We start from the raw sequence: 5,984 nt of genomic DNA on the forward strand, positions 1-5,984 counted from the left end.
CTTATATGTTCTGTTAATGTAACATCAATAATTTGTACACACACACACACACTGTTAGATAGCACAGCGGCAGTCATATTGGTGGCTCACCTTATACTGCTTTCACATAATCACAGTTAGCATATCTGTAGTTGTGTTTTGAGAGGTCTGTGAAGAAACACTAGGTGGAGATGTTTGTCAGTACAGCAAAGAAGAAAACACAAAAGTGGTGTTATCTTTTAAAATGACCTGTAATCCTGTATTTATTTCATTTAAAATATTATCCAAACTATCTATATAAATGTTTTAAACAAAAAGTTGCCAAGCTAACATTCATAGTTTGTCTTGACAAACTTGTTTTTCTAGTTAAAATGTATTTGAATCAATTCATTTTAAATTCAGATTGCTACTTGGCATCCTGCTTGCTTCCTCAATTCAAATCCAAATCAGAATCCGCAACTGGAACTGGAAATGTAAGCTTGTTCACTTAGCATCATTTTGCTCATATTTATTAAAGTGTTACTTGTATTCGGTGTTCTGTATTTTACAACAATTGGTGAAACAGCACTGACAGGATTCATTTATCTGTTAATGGTTAAGGTTATAGGGCTAGGGTTAATGATTTACCTCCCTTTTCATGTAGTGTTTATTTTGTGAATTCATGATCACTGACAATACTTAATATGAGACACTCCTTTGGTTTCCTGAGATCTCTCCAATAATTGTTTCATGTTTTATAGCTAAACAGCTGAACAGCTTCTGTGAGGAAGAATATTTTCTTACAGTTTCATTAAACACTGCCTCATATGACTTACTGCTTTATCTTGACTCTCTTGAATGCATGATTCTGGTTGGTCAGTTGCAGCAATTAAGACCACAGTACGGCAGAAAATTCAAATGTGAATAAGTTTTCACAAATGTTTTCTGTACACTATAGACAAACATGCATTTGGCACAATCTGAAAAGTGATTTAGAATTATTTCCTGTTTTATGCTGGGTGATGACTAAGACTGTCTTGGTCAGCGGATAGCAATCACTGCCGTAGGCTTACAGTTTTAAAAAAACATTGTCTTTGTGAGATGGAGAATGAAGGAAAGACAGATCTGATCTGAGTCTGCCCCCTCACCACCCACACATCGACCCATCTCAGGTAAACAATGCTCTAACACACAGCTCCCCTGTGAGATCTTTCCCTCTTACTCTGCTTTCCCTCCATCTCCTCCTGTCCTCCTGAGCATTTTCTCTTTTTTCCCCTTACATCTCTTTACTCACCAACTTTCCTCTGTCTCTGCCTGGAGACAATATGGTTCTACATTAGCCCCAATTGCTTTCAGTCAGCATCAGAGATCTCTTTAGCATAGACTTCACATGATAATTTCCATGTGTATCTGATTTATCACCTTCTCTATCTGTCTCTGATTAGCTTAGTCACACTGTAACAGTTCAGGCCTACAGTGTACCTTGTACATGCCACAAATATACATTCTTATAGATTCACTGGATGCACACATTTTTCTTTTACCTAAAACTAAAGGGACAGTTCAGCCAAAAATTCTTCTAATTCTGTCATCATTTACTCACCCTCAAGTTGTTCCAAACCTGTATGAGATTTTTTTCTTCTGCTGATCACGAAAGAAAATATTTTGAAGAATGTTGGTAACCAAAGTGTTGCTGGTAACATTTTTTCCATACTATGGCAGTCAATGGCTGTGTACAACAGAAAGAAAGAAACTCATTCAGATTTGGAAAATCTTGAGGGGGAACAATGTCAGAATTTTATTTTTGGGTGAACTATCATTCCAACTTAGGTCTCTGCAGAGCAAATGTGGGCATTTATGACCTGGTGGGTGTTTTCAAACTGCTGGGTATTTCTAAATCATGCAATCAAAATGATCCCCCTTACCCAAACCCTCCACTGAGCCTACCATCACTATGGCATCAGCCAATCAGGTATCTTGCAAGCAACAAACAGAGGGCGGGCTGAGAGCCGTGATGTAGACGTTAAGCACCGAATTTAAGATTGTAGTTTAGGTTAGGGAAATCGAAAATGACAGCGGACATGGAGACACGGGATGTTTGTTTTACATTTTGAATGGAGGTGATGTTGTGGCCTTACTCGCGACAGGTTTGGGAAAAGTTTAATTTATCAACTGTTACCGATCATCAGCGAGAAACTGGGGAGGCCAAAATCCGGCAGGGCGATAATTGTGATTGTGTCTCCCTTGGTTGCTCTCATGGAGGATCAGGTTAAGGAGGCAGTGAAACTAGCTCGATGTTTTTTTTTCTTGCTGCATACCCGTGTTTATAGTGGAAGTTCGAAGCGGCTGAGCCGACATAAAACACTAGTCATAACCAAACGTTATGTGATTGGCTTACAGGTAACCAATGATTTTAAACTTCAGACAAGCGCCCCCCACCCGCCCCCACGAGAGAGAAAACGTCTCCGGTTACTCACGTAACCTTAGATCCCTGAGAGGAGTGAATGAGACATTACGTATGGGGAAATCCATTTCCTCTAAATTATGAAGTCTGATTGATTAACTCTTTTGCTTGCAAATAGCCAATGGCACCCTGCCCTCACCTGATTGGCTGACAGCCCTTGATAAAGGTGATAGCGGGGGCCCAAAAAACTCAGAATCTTTGACTGAAAGAGACCTGGTCAAAACCATGGCTAGGGCATGTGCCAGGTGGGGCGTGCCCAAAGCCTAGTCCAATGACTGCTCAAACTCCCTCCTCCTGCACTGACAGCACTTGTGATGCGAATGAGGGAATGTCCAAGTTATATAATCTCGCAAACATGTTGCGAGACGACCAGCCCTCTGCGAAACAAATGTCCTGAATAGACATGCCTGTCGCCCCAAGCCCATGACGACACCAAACTCCTTGTGGAGTGGGCGTGAATCCCCATTGGGCAAGCGGTTCCCCGGGAAGTATAAGCCAGTCGCACAGCCTCCACTATCCAGTGTGTCAGCCTCTGCTTCAACAGCACGCTGCCCTTCTTGGCACCCACATAGCAGACAAAAAGCTGCTCTGAAGTTCGAAACTGCTTAGTTCTGTTCACATAAGCATGCAAGGCATGCACGGGGCACAAAGCGCACTTCTGAGGCACTGAATTACTGTCCTCCTCGGGGCAAAATGCTGGAATTGTAACTATCTGAGCTCTGAACTGCATTGAGAGCACTTTAGGTGAGTAGCCATGTTTGGGTAAAAGTCTGACCATACTATCGTCTAGTCCAAACTGCATAACACACGCTGTTCACTGACAGGGCATGCAAGTCTCCCACTCATTTGCCGCAAGCTAGCGTGAGCAGTAGTGCCGTCTTAAATGAGAGCACTTTGAGGTCGCCAGACTCTGCTGGTTCGAAAGGTGGGTCGGACAGCGCACTAATTACTAACGACAGGTCCCAGAACGGCCTCTGATGAAAGAGGGGCAGATTAAGCCGGCTAGCTCCCCAGAGAAAGCTAGTTATCAGGGGGTGCTTCCCCACTGAATGACCATCTAACAAGTCACGAAAAATGGAGATAGCGGCCATGTAGACTTTCACTGTAGATGGAGAACTGCCAGCATCCAGACGTTCCTGTAGGAAGGTCAGAATAATGGAGATGTCGCAACTCATGGGGTCCTCCTTTTTTTCAACACACCAGTTAGCAAATACTTTCCACTTCAGTGAAATTGAAGTGAAAGTGCCGTAACATTCAGCCAAGTATGGTGACCCATACTCAGAATTTGTGCTCTGCATTTAACCCATCCGAAGTGCACACACACAGAGCAGTGAACACACACACACACACTGTGAACACACACCTGGAGCAGTGTTTCCCTGAGCTTCCGCTTTGCGAAGCATCTCTCGGGGGAGAGGCTTCGCTTATGTAATAGTAGAGGGAGGAATAAAGTTCTTTTGCTGACGCATGTAATGCATGTTTATTGAAACAGAACACTGTGGTTTCAGTGTCACAACATTTACATTGTCGATGAACTCTGGGTGGGAACACGTCCTCCTCGCCGCGGGTCTGATGAACACGTCCTGCACTCTCTTCCCCCTGGCACGAGCATCAGGAACGCTGCTCCTTTTGCCCGCCGGGCGACCGTTTCAGCAGGAGATGAGGCATCATCTTAGACAGCTTGATGGTTTTGCCGTATTGCTCCAACAGAGACTGCCCCGCAACGCTGAAAAAGACCCGTGGGGCTCACCGGCGCATGCAGGAAGTGCCTCTTTTCGGCATTGGATATGCCGGACAGCATCAGCAAAAGATGGCGACGGAGGACCACAAGGCTGCTCATATTGCTGCCGATCACCTATATTGAGGGCTGTCAGCCAATCATGTGAGGGCGGGGGCGGCATTGGCTATTGGCTAAAAATAAATCAGACTTCATAATTTCAAGGAAATGGATTTCCCCATAGTAAATGTCGAGAGAACGACTCGATAAGGGAACTATTGTCAATTACGGCCTTCCAGACTCTTTCTACGAAGCAAAGCGAAGTAGCAGAGTTTGTTATTACCAGGCTAGGAATTTGAAATGAAATCAGCCAATGAATCAGTGTGTTTGCATCCAGTCTTAAAGTCTGTATCGTCATTTCCCCTATTAACAGTATAAAATTTGTTCCCAAATTACCACATTAAAATCTTCAATGTCATTAAGCCAACTCATGAAATAAAAGCCCTAAAAAATCCCTAAATACTGTGATCTGTGTTTGCGCCTTCAATTACGCTTTAATTTACTGACCCTTAATAGCAAGCAATGCGTTCATTTGTTTTTGCATGTTCAGTAGTTATCATATGTGTGCAAAAGAAAACGTTGATACAGCATCTCATGTGGCATTAGTTCAATAAGAGCAGACATGATTTATGAATGGGTCTAACACAGTAATTAACTTACCGTTTTATGTATCCAAGGGGAAACGGCATGCCGTGGCCACAGCTATATTCAAGATGTGAAGTAACAGCTTTAGAGCACCACAGTGTTTTGGAAGTCTGATCTGTGACTCGACTCAGAGCTCTCAAACTCACATTTCTCAATAACATACTGTATGCTTCAGGGAGAATGAAATATTTAAAGATAAAATGCTATCTAAAAGGATAAAAATAACTTTAAACATTTAACTCTTTGTGCAGGATTGTGGAGCTCTATTGTGTGTTACAGCATTAGAACGATTGGTAATGAAGATCTGTCTGACGGCCTGACTGCAGTCCTTTCCTTCACTGGATACATAAAAATAGGAGAGTATGCATTTAGTATACTTTTTATGCATGTCTCAGAAATGGGCTTTATGTACTCCTCAGAAATATACTTAAAATGACATTTAAGTATACTTGACTAATAATTACAAAAAGTCTAAATATATTTGAGCTATACTCGTAGAAACAGTGTTTTCAACATAAGTGAAGAAGAAAAAAGAAACAACGGATACTAACATGTAATCTAACACGATCATCTGACATTAAACAGTATCAAAACTGTAATGTTATGGAATAAAATTTCAACCAATGAAGAGGTAATAATTACAGTCAAGATTTGGGGTGTTTTGATTATCATTCTGATTCCAATTCATAGTCTTTTTTCAGCTTTTTGTTTAAAATGTTTTTTCTTTATTTTTCATAAATTTTACCCACATTAAAGTGTTTAAAAAAGAATGCATGAAGCTAGAATAAAATGTTTTTGTTTACAAGCAGATACTGTGTTCTTTCTTTGATATTTTCAATGTCCAGATATTCATATAACAAAATATATACAAATTAAAACCTAAATAGGGACATAGTAGTATACTTAAAATATGATGTAAAGTTCACTTAAAGAAAACTTATGAGCATGAGACTATACTTCCAAGTGTACAAAGTATTTAATTAGTAAACTATAAGTATACCTATAAGTTCACTTTTAGTATAATTGCAGTGCAAACTACAAACACTGAGGTAAACTAGTTGTGTAACTGTTATAATTAAAGTATACTTAAAAGTATACTTTTATACACTAGAAAGGGGCCAATTTAGTCCCAAGAAATAT

The sequence above is a fragment of the Carassius gibelio genome, chromosome A7 (genome assembly GCF_023724105.1).
Source record: "Carassius gibelio isolate Cgi1373 ecotype wild population from Czech Republic chromosome A7, carGib1.2-hapl.c, whole genome shotgun sequence".
NCBI lineage: Eukaryota > Metazoa > Chordata > Actinopteri > Cypriniformes > Cyprinidae > Carassius > Carassius gibelio.